Here is a 16048-nt window from a genome sequence, read left to right on the forward strand (position 1 = left end):
TATAGACGCACTTCAACCAATCCCAGTTACGCGTTACACCAATCGACCTAATCCAGTGCAGCTCTTTCTGACGTCACAACTCCCTCCTTGCAGCGGCTCACCTTCCTTTACATTTTCTCTTCGTACACTGCAACTCACACATGCATACACGAGTAACTGTATAACCAAAGTTATTAACCAAGTAGCTGCTTCCTACTACAGCCACAATAACTAACAGCCACATAAACAAGTAATTGTCAGTTTTCTACAAGATCGATAGAACACTCTCACAAGAACAACCGTGTGACCCACGTCCTGCGTTGGTCATCCACTTGCTGTAGCCCACCCCGGTACCTGAGCCTTTCCACCGCGACGTTACTCTTCATTCACACAAAGTTCCCTATAACAACTGGATAGCCAATAACGCTTCACAACACCCACAATCAAGTGGACAATTACATATAAAACTATCCCGGGATCTTGGACTTCTCTTGAGTCCGCTCACCAAACTTCCTAATCTGCAAGTGTCCAGACCAGTATCACTCAACATGCATTCTCACTTCGCAAGACGACACACAAACAAAATATCCCCGCAATCTAACACACCACACAATTTCATACTCACTCCACCACTGCTTCCGACGCACCGTCAGCATCCGCCAAACTCCATTGATAGCCGTGCCTCCGCCGTCTTCAACGCCAAGTCCAGAGTCAGAATTTTCTCCACTTCTACTCTAAATTCCTCCATTTCCCCTCACTTTAGAGGCAAACCATCCTCTGCTACCATTTGATTGAGCCAAAATTGGGCCTTGCCTCACTACCCAGGTTCAGCTATGAAGGTCTTTTATTTGCCTAGTAAAAGTTGTTGAGGGGAAGAAACACATTAATATTATGCTTACAATGTAGTCATGCTGTAAAGACCACAGACTCCGGATTCTAATTATGGATTTTTATTATAAGGCCAAAAATAATTGGATATATACACACCGCGAAATCAGCGAATATAGGTACAGGAACATCAATACAGAGCCAAATCTGTGTGTATAATTGATTCGGCTAAAGAGACATAAAACAATAAACGCCAAGATTAGTACACAACCCAAAATGGAGGCGGAATCCAAATTCCTTTTCATTAGGAATCAAAGCATGAAATATCTTTCCCTACACTACTCTCATGAATGATGGTTCTAGTTGGTTCCCCTATCTTAGTTCTCAAAGGTGTCAGCACGTGTAGTCTTCCTCAGAAGTACTCGCGTCAAATGGGTCAAAATAGCTTAAAGCTATGGAGCTCGCTCTTAAGATGCTCCTTCTCCAACGAAAATCTAGAAGTCTAATTTCTGTCCCTGTGCACAATCCAAAAAGGATAATTTCATCCCCCCTCCCAAATGTATCACATGACAATTATTTCACTTTCAGCCCTTCGGTAACTTTCCACGATTTCTTTAATTAAATCTTCTTCGCTTCCCTGTGACCTTGGAGTGTAGATAGGCGAGGCACAGAAGATATCCTCCCTTCTTGCTTCTCCGATTGTTCAGAGGCATTCCAGTTTTCATCTTCAACTAAAATAATAAGGATACATTCCTTCTACCTACAATGAGAAGAGAACATACTGTTCTGGCACATTCATAGATACATTTAATTATTTTTTCAGTAGCTGAAGAACCGAAACTGTAAAGAGATTCTAACTTTGGGCCTAGACTGCAGGCAACTTTAACACACACAATTTCATTAATATGATTATAATGTCTTTCTGCATCGTTGTATACAAAAAGTAATGGTGGCTTCTAATATATGACAATTCTATGTAAAGAACACATTACATTTCTTGTTTAACGTGTAAAATAAATGCCTTTAATAAACATAATACATTGTGATACTGAAAACATATATGGGTGTGTGCAAACCATGTGTATAATGCACCTCTATTCTTTAGAGTGCTGTTTGTGCTCTATCAGTTCTAGAGAACGTTGAAGTTATTGATTTGGAAGCCATCCGTCAGCCACCCTGGCCACACAGGCTCGCCCAGTTGCTTTCTAAAATTGCAACAAAAAAATGTCCATGCTGTATCTCTGGATAATTCTACATCATGTTTTTTTTAATAATGCACTCAGAATTTCATTCCATATCTTCAGGTCCTGCCTGTTGCCCTTTGCAAGCCCCGTGAAATAAAACACATGCTTGAAACCTGACAAAGCCTTGCAAGGCACCCCATTGAAGGTCTGCCCAGTGAGATCATCTTAGTGGCTAAATGATTTTTTTTCTTTTTAAAAATCCTCATTGTGCAATAGTGTTAGTAAGGAGTTGTCGGGGGCCCATCTCTCTTTATCCTAATCCTTCACTGCCCCTGTTTCGCGTATCATGACTGGGCAGTTTCCCTTTGGCTTCAAAGAAGAGGGGTTCCCCTTGCGTGATCAAATGCGTGAGCAAACGCGTGATTAATAATAACCAATTAAAACAGAGGATGTTAAATCAATAACAAAAAGGCAAACATGGAGCTCAAAGAGGGCTATTAATACAGCCCAGAGAAGAAAAAGAAGGGAGGCTTCTCCAGGGAGGGAAATTTTAACTTGCACAAAAAAAGAAAAAGAAAATTAAAAACATGCACTGGGGTTGGGAGCAAATTAGAGGAAAAATTCAAAAATTATGTCCTCAACACGATACAAAAAGGGGGGAGTTGGCGGCGGGCAGATTGGACTGGGAAGGCCTAACAAAAACTAGAAAGAAATGAATAAAGACCAGAAGATGGTAAATATAATCTCGTGGAGTGTTAATGGTCTATGAACCAAGAGTAGGAGAAGGAGAATACTTGAGTACCTAAAGACAATAGACAGCGAAATTATAATACCACAAGAAACTCACCTTCTAAAAAGGGAGTGGGAGGACATTATAAAGAAATTACACTGGGTAGACACTTATGTCTGCACAAACCAAGACTGGTTTATCAAAGGGTTGCTATTTTATTTAAAAAATCCCTGAAAGCGAGAGTAGAATTTGCGGAAACGGATCCAAAGGGTAGATGGGCTGTAGCAAAAGTAAGAATATATAGTGGCTAAATGTAACTGAACAATGGACAACTGCAGCTGCTTCAGAGTTGCTTGTTCATATGCATTAATTCACAGCCTCTCTGAAAGTCTTCCCCTTGCTCAGATGCAAGTTCGTGCTGAACCTTATTTATCTCTGTGCTTGAGAAGGAACATGACGTGATTGGGCCCTCTCTCCTGTTCAATGGAACACCAAGCCCTTAGCCATGCTCTGAAAACTATTTATCCTACCTCAAACAGAAATCATTCCAGTAGTGTACTTTGCCCCTCAGACCACACGTCCTCATATCGTGCGTCACAAGAATAGTGCTGATTTTCTTTAAAAAAAAACACATGAAATGGTGCAACCCAGTGGGAAGCATCTGTCAAAGTAGCCTCCCTATGGCAGAGTCTAGCAAATGTTAGCAATGTGACTGCACTTCTAATGGATGCTCAGAATGCATCCATATCATCTGCCTTTGCCAGTAGTGCCCCTTCTCCTCTCTCCCTCTACTGCCTCAAAGGTGAGTAGGCCACTGTGCAAACCTCCAGCCTCAAATGGGGAGAATGGCGTCTGGCGAGTCATCCTGAATTCACTCACATCCTTCTAAGGCACCAGCCTGTAGGGGGCTTTTCGACATGTTCAGAGGGTATCTCCTCAGGAGGGTGTTCCTCTGTACTCATGACCTCATATCTATATTCTGCTTCAGTACATCAGACCTATTCATGCGGATTTCAAGTTGCTCACTGAGAAAGACTTCAGGGGACCCTTTTATGGAATTCCTCCTTGTATTATGGCTGATTTCTCGCTTGGCTATCATTGTACGTACTACACCACCTTTGCTTTGGTTGAACAGCAGAGAGTTCAGTTTAGCAGTTACAACTTTCTCACTCTGGCGTAAATCTGAATATATCTCTAGTGCACACGAGGCCTACCCAGTTCTCAATTAAGTAGGGTCCTGCTGAAATGCCTCTGCGTGGTATACAAAGCCTTTTATGGTGCTGACCCCTTTCTCTCTGAAGGTCTTGTGTGGAATGCACCAGCAAGGTTTCACTTATCTCAGAGTTAACTTCTCTTTCAACCCCTGTCGCTGCATGCTCTTCGGTTCATAAATCCCAAGTGTCTCCAACGAGTAACTCATGAGCTACCAGTATCTCTGTAGCTACCTGTTAGCAGCTCTCCTGTGTGCAGCCCAGCCTACGACTATCGAAGCTTTTGCTTGGTTGAATTATTATATGTATACCAAAATTAACAAGCATTTGCAATGCAATAGGTCTCGCATTAGGAAAGTTTGAGCTTTTAGTATTGTAAATGGCAATGTCTTTTTATTTATGCAGTAGTTAAGTTTTGTTTGTATAAAAAGGAACATAAATAAAAGGCATTGTCATTTAAAATGCCAATAGCGTAAACCTGCGTAAATGCAAGACCTATTGCATTGCAAATGCTTTTATTTTTCTTTTTATTTATTATCACTACGAGCCCTACTTGCCTTGTGCACAGTTGCTGAAAGATTTGGGATTTGCTGGTTGGAATCGCACGTGGCAAGCAAGGCCTACATCAGAAAGGAAAGCAAGGGAGTGATTTCACAAATTGAAATAAAGCTGATTGAACGCCAATAAAAGGGAACGAGCTGGGATTAGAGCGAGTATGCGGTAAGAAATGGCAATTGAAAGTGCGTGCAAAAAATCCTGCTTGTGCTCCCCGCAGTCTGTTCCTCGTGACGCACTTTATGAGCAGCAGTTTGTGGCACTCGCTTTTCCCTCTAAATGAAAGCGCATTTGTCTGCGTATTGCAAAAGCGGAGATGTTTGTTTTCAGGGGGTACATTATTCGTTGCAATTTATGACACCCATAAAATATTTTGCAGCCGCTCTAGGCAGAGCGATGATTTAACCTCGGATTCGTTGAAACACTCCTCACCTGGCCTGTTTTTTGATGAACACAGTGAGTTTCTTTAGTGACCCGTTTGTTCAGCGTCCCTGGCACTGGCGTCTCTGCAGATTGCACAGAAATGGTGTTCTGCGATGCAGTATTGTTTATGAAGCAGACACACTTGACTTCGGCGCTGTGGATTCCATACAGCGTGGTTAATAAACTGAAGACACATTACCTTGTAACAAGCGCATGCCGCTAGTATTGCTTCGCACTTGAAGCCCTAGCAAACACACATACAGGGCCCACCTGCTGAGAGTCTGGAAAGGCAGAAGGGCTTTTAATAGGCACAGGGGTGTGGGAAACACTACATTTCTTTGGGAATGGGGGACAAGAACGCTCTTGGGTACCTTTCATTGACCCTGTAGAAAGTGTTTTTTCTCCTCAATAACAGCTAAGAAGCACGTGGCAGACCGGGTCGGAAAGAGCCTGCGGCTGCTGGCGCCATGATTATATTAAAGCTCCCTCCGGCCAATATTATATGCCTGCTACGCCTGGAGTGCCCACAAAATTGCCTGCTCCCTTCAGCTCGAAAAACATACTCCTCGCGCTCGGCGGCACTGAGACGTGCGCACGCAATTACAAAAACGAAACCTATCGTGGGGCGGGACTTCCGTCTTGTGAAGCCCGCGCCCACGGAGTGCCTGGCAGTGGTGACGCGGGGCTCCCATGCCCGAGGGAGAGCCCCGCGGAGGCTGCAGAAGTCCGGAGTGGCGGTAAGTGGGGCTTAGTTGTAGGGGGGAGGGGGGGTGCGCTTGTGTGTGTGTGTGTGTGCGCATGTGTTTATGTGTGCGCGCATGTGTTTATGTGTGGGGGGGGAGAGCCGGGGGTCTCTGTATGTGTGTGTGTGTGTAGGTGCGCTGGTGTGTGTGTGGGGGGTCTCTGCGTGTGCGTGTAGGTGCGCTAGTGTGTGTGTAGGTGCGGCGAGGGGGGGGGTGTGTGTGTGTACATCTGGCTGTGTATGCGTGTGGCTGTGATGTGCGCATGCGTGAGTGTGGGTGCGCGTGCACGCAGTGAAATCCAGCCGGAGAGCGCGTGGCACTTTCTTGTCCTTCATTCCCCCGAGTCAGCTAGCTATAGTTCTCCACCTGGACCACATCCTTCGGATGCGTGTATTCCAGGCTCGACCTAAAAAGGTAGTACTCAAGACAAAAATATGTGTAATTTCATAACTTATAATCGGTTGTCTGTAGAAAAATTGTTTCATTTTCAAAATGTGCTTAAAACTATTATTTGAGTTGGAGAGATGTATCACTCCTATTTATATCTTGGCGCCAGGGGGGTTGCAGATATGGTTTGTATGTACTACCCATGTAATATTTCAGTTCAAATTGTCAAAACCTTTTTTACATTACTCTTGAATGGAGTGTTCACTTTTACATTACTAGTATCTGTAGCTCGGGATGATTTTTATTGATCATAACTATCTCTTGGTACATACAGCAAGGGTTGGAGACCATTCTGTCCTAAAATATGGAACAAACGGCTGGCTCATTGGCACTGAAAACGTGTTCATTTTAGGAAGGCATTACAAGTCTGTTTATTCTTCTAGTAGCTGGCCTAGTTTTTATTGTTTTAAAGTTTTTCTTTTAATTGTTACCCACACATATTGTTGTATGGTGAATATTCTCTAGCACCAAGAAGCATTTAATAAATAAAGAAACCATTCATATAAAATCATTCACTTGGCACCAAAAAACGCAACTCAGCCATCCCCATAAGCTGGGCACAAGGCATACCTTCAACCAGCAAAGATGTGTAAGGAAACTGCTAAAGCTCTCAAATTATACACTAAGGGTCTCATTTATGAGGCCCCTTGCGCTTCTGGAACATCCCTTTTTGTGACGTTCCGTGGTGCAGGAGCCTGCTCCATATTTACGAGGCAGCACTAAGCCACTTCTTTTGGCTTAATTCTGCCTCATAAATATTGTTTCCTTTAACACAGTTTTCTGCATTAAAGGGGCATCCATGGCTTTTTCATGCTGCCCCAGATTTATGAGAAATCGTAAATCTGAGGCAGCGCTAAAAACTTACGCCTCTGCAGGGGAGGCATAATGGAGAAACAGCAAGGAGAAATTTCTTTATTTCTTCTTGCTTTTCCTTTTTCAATATGTGCTGCATTTTGTAGCACACATAGAAAGAGGAAAACGCCTCTTGTGATTGTTCTTGTGCACGAAGGTTTCCCTTTCTGCACAAAAATAATCATCCACGCAACACAGGCACCCTTGCACCATGGTGCAAAGATGCCTGCATTGAGGCACGCATCCCATTGTGCACCAGTGCAGGGGAAAATTACAGGAAGGCACCTTATTTGAAGGATACAGTGCATTCCTGCTCTTTTCATTAGCTCGGCAGCGCAGCAGGAAGGCCTGCGGCGCTTCCCTACAACAAAACCTCATAAATGAGGCCACCAGAACTCAATAAATGGAACACAGCCGCCATACCAAAGAATGGACCAGAGTATAATACTGCTAGAGAAACATTATGTGCCAAGTTGGGCTCTGGTGTAATGAAAGCTTCAAACCATGTTGGAGGGCCGCCCTTCTTATGCTGAAAATGATGCTGGTCTAGTTGGGGGGGCTATTATAACATGCCCTACTATAACATAATGTGACATAACATAACCTTATATTATAACATTAGAAAGTATAACATAACCTCCATCAAAAAATATAAGACAGACCTTCTGAAATACACCCAACACAGTTTAATATACTCCAACTCCTAAAAGAACTATGTTTGAAGGTGCCCCTTTTTAGGTCGAGCAGACCTGCATTCAATCCGAAACATTGATTGCTGTCTGCTTCGACAACTATTGTGAGCCGTTTTGGGGAATGTAGACACGAGTCAGACGCGCGCTTTTGCAGTCTCAGTTTTGACCGCGGGAGCGTGCTTCTGAGCCGCGCTTGCGCAGACGAACTCACAGCCCCTGCTTTCGCTTCGCTCGCATGCATTAACGGCGCACACACACAGACACAGCCAGCCCCCACCCCTCTGCATGCACACACACACACACACACACAGGCACGCGCACACATACACACGCTGCCGCCCCCCACCCCCCACCCCCATGTACACACACAGACACGCACGCATACACACGCCGCCGCCGCCCTCTACCCTCCCCGCCCCCCCCCCACCCCCACACACACACGGTGGTTGGGTGACACGGCCAGCTGCCCTCTGCCAGGCTCACAATGAGCGAGAGGGAGGGGCTTTGCTTATCCTTACCGGGGCTCTTCAGATTGTAGCGGGCTTCCATGGCTGCGGCTGCAGCTGCTGCTCTCACGGATGCTCGTGGTGTGCCGGGTGCATGTCGGTGTTCCGCCGCCCCAGCTTTAGCCCTGACGTGGCACCAAGTTCGTGGTCCTGCCCCGGTGCTCACACTAACGCTGCAAGCTGCGGCGCCCAGGGAGGTGACGTCAGATCCAGCCGCTGACTGTGTCCTTCAGTGCAGCGCCGACATAGAAAAGGGACTGGTGCGGCGGAGAAAGTGCAAGCGAAACTACAGGAAGGGTAGGCGACGCAGTAATGCTCCATTATTCAAAATGTGATGAAAAAACTAAAATGTGCGAACCCCAGATTAACACACATTTCTCTGTTACTGCATCACCCTAATTCAAAGTGGCAATACGATACACAGTAGCAACTCCATTTGTTACAATGGTAGGATACATTCCAGGAGCGAAAGAGACTAGTAGGGCACATCAAGCTATACCTTCCAATTATATACAGCTCTTAAAAGCGCACTAGCTGGGCCATGGTGTTTCTCCCTCCCTAAAACTCATAATAAGCTACTCAATGCGAGTCTGTTATATGACTAAACACATCTCATTCAGCTTCCACAGGTGTTCAATGAGTCGGATGAGATCACCGTGAACCACATCAAACAAACACACTTCAATCTGTATTTAACTCTTTAAAAAAAGATGTGCTTAGATAGCAATAGCATCAGATTTAACAAATATGCCAGCAGTAGTCCACAGAAAACGGTGAAATTTTAGGTTGCACAATTTAGGAGAGGGATGTCTGTCTTTTAACAAGATCGCGGCCAAATTCCTTTCAAATGGGTTCAGACTGAGGCTGACGGAAAACAATTGGATCATGTGGTCACTACATACCCCTCCACAACACAGAATACCATTCCACATAATTACGCATCAAGACACAGTCCCACTCCACATATTCCCAAACACTCAATATACCACACACTTACTATTCACACAATTCAACTGCACACTATGCCACATAATTCCACTGCACAAATCCACTCCACACAATTCCACAACTAACAATTCCAATCCAGCCCACAAAATTCCACTCCACACCAGATACATCCACTCCACTCCATAACACATAGGTAAAAGACATTGTCATTTACAGTGCCAGTAGCTTGCAAAAGTGAGACCTATTGACTGTGCCAGTGCTTTTTACTAATCGCAAGTGGAAACTGCAATTATACAAAGTAAAATACTCAGGAAATGGCGAGGGGTGGTCCAGAATTGGAAGGAGACTCTAATGAACCAATGGCTAACAAGGGCTGAATCATGGCGTCACTGGCAGTGAAGGGCTGATTTAAAGTCTTTTCTCTCTCTAGCCTATGGTTTAAGGATTGATGACATGAGTTTTTGAGTTAAGCTAAATCTGTCTTTAGACAGGCGAAATGTTTACAGTTAAGGTGCTGTATTGTTTGTTGTCACACTGCTGCAGCCTATGACCAATGACCTCTGTAAACTTTGCTTTGGAAGGCCACATTTCCGTCCTGTTTTGCAGAAATTCTGCGTGGTTAAGAAACTCTGCAGTCTCATAAAAGAAGCAATTTATCACTTGGCTTAGTCAAAGAATGACTAGGCTCCTTCCCCACTATTGATCTCATCTACTTCATTTCATTTTGTATGACACAGTGAAAGTGAAGGGCTTTAAGAGGGATGAAAAACCTGGGTGGGGGGTGGTCTCTCATGGGGCCGTGGCCTCTGTAATTAAGGGCGTGGCTTTTAGCATTTAAGCTAAAAATCTGTGCGCCACCTTACTAGTATTTTGCTGCTTCTTTTTATTTATCCAGATATATAACACAACAAGTAACATCACACCTACAACAAGCCAGGACTATTGGCATTGTCAATAGTTGTAAGTTGCCTAAGATAAATAAGCAACAACTATGACTTCGATGTATATAATATTGAAAATGTTTCTGTTCTTGTGGGCGAGGTTGTGGCCAAGGCTAGAGCGGACGACTTTCGAGCTGAGAAAGCAGGTAATTCAAAACATGAATATGTCCTAGTGTAAAATAACTGGTGCTCGTGTTTGCTTCTAGTGTGCGCTATATAAAAGTGAGTCTCTTTGAAGTTACATCAAATGCTGCGACAGATGCAAAGTTAAGCTTTTTTTTCCTCCCACCTTGAAGGTAAAAATGAAAAGCCCAATAGGGACCCGTTTCCGCATCTGCTTAACCCTGCTTGTAGCCTTGGTGTATTTATTTTGTTAATAGAGTGCAGCACACAATCTGCCCCACTTTATTAACGAAAGAAATGCAGCAAGTCTACAAACAACCACGACATGTGCTTTCACGTCGTGCTTGTAGACTTACTGCAATTCTTTTGTTAAAAGGGAGAGGCTGCGAGGCAGCTTGTGTGACTTTGTGAATGTAATCATGTTAATTGCAGCGCATGATGGGTGCTGCGATTAACATGAATACTTTCCCAAAGGCATACAATCTGCCCCGGAGCCGCGCCCTTTTAAGAAAAGAAATGCAGCAAGTGCAGGATGCACTTGCTGCTGAATTTACCTGTCGCTGTGCGCGCTTCACTAACCCCACTGCGCGCTCTATGTTAGATAGTTCAAACGCATCTTACAGGGAACAGTGGTAGTGACCCCAGGGGTAGGTAGCCCCCTGGGTACTATGCTACACCCCCCTAAATTCAGTATTTAGGGGAGGCCCTGGCACCAGGAAATCAGATCCTGCTGACCTACAAAGAAGAATGACACCAAAGAGCTGCAAAAGCGAAGACTGACGAAGGAGTACCTGGCCTGGCCCCAGCCCTTTCGGCCTGTCTGCTGTTCCCATCGAATTTGCGCCATGGCCATCTCGTCCTGCAGCTGTCATGCCTTCTAATGCCTGGGAGGACTGCCTGCCTTCAACAAAGACCCAAGACTCCATTGGAGCAGCAGACCTGCTCCCCTGCATCCTGAGGCACCCCAAGAAGAACTGTGAGGAATTCAGACCTGCAAAAACGTGCCGCCGCCAGGCACCACTGGACCCAAACCTCCCAGCCCAAGTCGAAGTGGGTCAGTGGTGTCAGCATGGTCCCCAAGCCCTCAAGAGACAGAGTCCATCTTGGCTTCACCCCTTGTAAACTCTTCGATGTCACCTGTAGCCTCTATGTGCAGGCCACCTCAACTGCGAGTGCTCCCGGATGAAGAAACCTGATACCTCAAAGACCCTCCGCACCCGGCCGCACCGTCCAAGGAGAAGAGGACCATCAGTGCCCCCCACGTCCCCTAGTATCACAAGACTTGCACCCTCAGGTTGGTTCAGCCTGATTTGTCTCCCAGTCCAAACTTGCAGCTTCTTTTCCCACAGACCAACTCCTATTGACTAATATTGGGCATCCAACGCTGTTTTGCACCACTGCACTCGGCCGCCCTAGTGCCGCTGGAGGTGACCTGCTGGTGCTGCTTTGGACCTGGCCTCATACTCCACTTAAGTCCAGGAGATTTGTCTTGTAAGTCGCTGTACTGTACCTGAATGCCTTACTTGTTTTTCCTCACGTAGGATAACATTGCAGCTACTAAAAAACACACAAAGTGTTGAATTTTTTAAAACGTAAAGTATTTCTCTTGCAAAACATACTCACCTGATCGTATTGATTCTTGTGCCTAAATGTATATAAAGATATAAGTTATTTTTATTAACCCTGGGCGTAGTTCATGAAGTAGTGCTACGCGAAGCTACGCACCACATGAACTGCGTAGTACGCTGTTCGCGATGATTGCACAGTGCCGGATGCTTGTCCGCACTGTGCAATCATTGAAAATGGCATCTTGCATAGTGCGAGATGTCTTTTACTGCCGCTCGAGTAGATTTTTACTCGAGCGGCAGCTTTCTCAACGCGGACTGGTAGTTTCTCATCACGAGCGGTCACGAGCATACGCGACCACTCGCAATGAGAAACCTGACCTCCCCGCGTTGAGAAGCTCGCCGGGAGGTTTATTTTCCATGCTCGCGATCGGCAACTTGATGTTGCTGATTGCGAACGAGGAAAAAGTCTCGCCGGGATGTCATTTTGCTTGCTCGCGGTCGCCAACTTGACGTTGAGGACCACAAGCAAGCAAAAAATGACCGCTACGCTACGTGTGTTTGTACTGTGCTACGTGCAATTCGCGCAGTGCGAATTAGCAGAAACTACGCAAGCGTAACGTAGTGCTTTGCCCAGGGTTACTTTTTATAAATTGGTGTGGATTTCCTTGAGTCATGTGCATCATTTATTGACTATTGTGTGTACTTGCAGATGTCAAACACTCCTCTCTGATAAGCCTAAGGTGCTCCCCCACACTGCCCCTTTGAAGAGCACCTTGGGATACCTAGAGCAAGCCTGTGTCCACTAATAATGGCATACCTGGATTCTTTGCACAGTATATCTTTTTGTTATACTTTAGCAAGTGGCAGCTTCCTACACACTCGCCATCCAACAATTCATATTATTCATTCCTGTCCAGCGATACATACAGTTTGGTCTACCCCAACAGAACATATTAGGCAGATCTCTTGAGACCCTCATGCGCAAAACAGCACACAAAGCCCTTATAGCTGGAAAAGCATTGCCATCTCAACCCTATCTCCCCGCAAATGTACACCGGAGAACAATTCAGAACAAGTTACTGTTAGAACCGGGCGTCTCTGGTTGGCAAAGGTAAGTACCTTGGCCCAAGTAGGGACCCCTAGCTCCGGTCAGGGCAACGGAATAACCCTCTGAGATAACCCCTGCTCACCCTCTAGGTAGCATGGCGCGAGCAGTCTAGGCTAAACTCGGAGACAATGTGGATAACATTTGCACTTAACACAACAATAATCCCCAATCCACCACAAACTGAGACCACACAGGTAAGTATATATAAAATATAACTTTATCTAGTTTCAGCAGGTAAATGAAGCAGTTGCACGATAATCACTTCTTTAGACCAGCTAGCATTTCTAGTTTAAAGGTTGCACGTTAAACACTTCACCTAGAACAAGGTTGCACTTAATTCTTAATTGGTCTTTCTTAATTTCAGGAAGTTCTCAAAACCAATGTCTCTAGTCTCTTAAATCAGCACTCAAAAATATGGCCACTGATTTATGTTATCAAAAAGCGCTCTCCAAAATGAGCAAGCCAACAATGTTAATGTAGAACAACTATCCCCCAAGGGTCCCCTGGCTTCAGGGACCACAAGCGCTTCTTGCGCGGCTCACCCGGTATCCTGGGCGAGAGGGGGACTTCTTTCCTTGGACTTGTGGTGACGCGGGTCCCCCAGGGGCACCTCGCGGGTGCCGGCTCAGTATTGCTCCCGCCCGGCCGGTCTCAGGACGCTCTCCGCCCGCTCTGGATCCTTCACAGAGCAGCGGGGAGCAGAGACGGCAGGCCAGGGGCTGGAGCACTCACGGAGATCCCTCGGCGGGGTCAGGTCACGTCTTCCCGGGCCCGGCGGTGATCTCCCTGATTCCTCGGCTTCCTCGCGAAGGCAGCCAATCCCCTCGCGGCTCCTTAGGCGAGCCTCCACAGCACCCGGGAGTCGGCCAATGGCAGGGCGGCTCCCGGGACAGTAAACGATGACGCTCCGCGACTCCGGCCAATCACGGCCCTGCTACTGCTGATGACGCTGCGCCGCACGGGCCAATCCCGTCGCGGCGTTAGTGAGGGGGCTCGGCTCCCTCAGCCAATGGGGTCGCGGCGGCTTCGTTCTTCGCCGCGGCCGCTCCTGGTCACCAACAACCACTTCCAGGGGTGATCCTGGCCCCGGGCTGCGACGGTGATTTGGCGGCAAAGGGTTTTAGAGGGCGCTGGTCAGAACTAGACCCCCCTCTCGACCTTGCCGCCACCTGGGAGCAGATTTCACGAGGGGAGGCTCCACAAGCCTCCAACCCTCACGAGTAATGTGCCGATGAGCACACCGATCTCCTCCTCACGCCCCGCAGTCCAGCCCCACGCGTCCTGGGTCCCAACAGCACGATTTTGCAGCTGTTTCCTGGGATAGCTTTAGGAACCTTTAGCCCTGGGTTCCCAGCAGGAGGCCAGCTCTTCTCAGGCCCTTGGAGATTCAATTGTAGACACAGCTCACAGCAGAGTCTTGGTAGTTTCAAGTAGGCAGGGTCACAGCACTTCAGCAAAGTCCCTTTCTTCTCCCTAGCTTCCAGGTGGACAGCAGAACAAGTCAGCCCTTAGAGCACACAGCAAGGCAATCTTCCTTCAGTTCTCTTAGCTGCCCTCCTTCCAGCGAGGGTTCCTTCTTGCTTGCAGAATTTCAGAATCTAACTTTCTGCAGACAGGGGTCCTTTCCTTATACCCCCAATGTCTTTGAAGTTCTTAGTGCATGGAGGCCCTGGGTCCAGTCTAAACCAGTTCTGGGGGTTGCGGAGCACTGAGGTGTCTCTGGCTTTCTTCTTCCTGTCAGCTTCAGGGCCAGGGGGGTCAGTTGACCACCAGGAGAGAGCGAATGTGGGGGAGGTAGGCAGGCACAGCCCAGCACTTATCTGGCATTCCTTCCTCCCTCCTCCCAAGCAGGCAGATGTGCCCTTTCATCCCCGGGATGGCTCCGACCCTCTCCTCTGGGGCTCTGCAGCCCCTTCCTGTCACATCCAGACCAGGCAGACATTCCACAAACCCAGGCACACAGAAAAAGGTTTAGACAAGAGAACAGCCACTTTCTAAAAGTGCTATTCTCCAACACAGGATTTAAAAACACCCTTCACTAAAAGATGTGTCATTAAATTCTGAGTCCAGGGATATCTCTCATGGATGTTCCATCTTGTTCCTATAGGGAGATAGGCTGGGATCCAATGGGACCAGCCTCCCCAGGCTACCCTAGGGAGCCCTACAGCCCTACAGCAGTGAGCACACAAAGTGGCTGCTGCTCTCTACCAGAGCATGTTACCTGCACTAGTACACGCTCTACCCTATCCATTCACTGCACCCTACCCAGGGGGGTACCTGGAGCCTTCCATAGGGGTGGCTGATGTGCACAGACAGGGGAGGGTTAAGCCCAGCCAGTGGGGACACTGGCCAGGCTGACATGGCAGTCACTGACTGCATACAGGCTCTGCGCTGGCAGGCCTGAGTCACCATTTTAAAGCTACTCATGTGGGTGGCGCAATCCGCGCTGCAGGCCCACTAGTAGCATTTGTCATCACCGGCCCTGGCACACACAGTGCACTTTACTAGGGACTTCGTGGTGCTACAAATATGCCAATCAGGTATATTCAATCAATATCACAATTTACAGAGGGAGCACTTACCCTCTGACACTGATCAGCAGTGGCAGAGGGTCCAAAGCATCTAAACCAGCAAAAACGAAATCCAGCACAGCATCAAAACACATGAGTCAGAGGCAAAAAGATGGGGGAAGAACCACGCCAAAAGGTGTCAGGTCTAACACGTGTCCCCTCCAGCTGAAAGTGGGGAGAACTACCCAACCTCTTGGGAGTCCTCATCACTAAGGCGGAAGAATCTGGACAGACCGTCAGCATTGGCGTGTTCTGTACCAGGGCGGTGCTCCACCGTAAAGTCCATCCCCTGTAGGGAAATGGACCACCTCAACAATTTTGGATTCTCCCCCCTCATCTGCATTAACCATCTGAGGGGCCTGTGGTCGGTCTGAACACGGAAGTGAGTCCCAAACAGGTAGGGCCTCAGCTTCTTCAGAGCCCAGACCACAGCGAAAGCTTCTCTTTCAATGGCACTCCATTTTTGTTCCCTGGGGATTAGCCTCCGGCTAATGAAAGCCACGGGTTGGTCTCCTCCCTCATCATTGATCTGTGAGAGCACTGCTCCCACGCCTTGCTCTGAAGCGTCAGTTTGCACGATGAACTCACTTGAAAAGTCAGGTGCCTTAAGCACCGGTGCTGTGCACATGGCAGTTTTGAG

The sequence above is a fragment of the Lissotriton helveticus genome, chromosome 9 (assembly GCF_964261635.1).
Source record: "Lissotriton helveticus chromosome 9, aLisHel1.1, whole genome shotgun sequence".
Classification (NCBI taxonomy): Eukaryota; Metazoa; Chordata; class Amphibia; order Caudata; family Salamandridae; genus Lissotriton; species Lissotriton helveticus.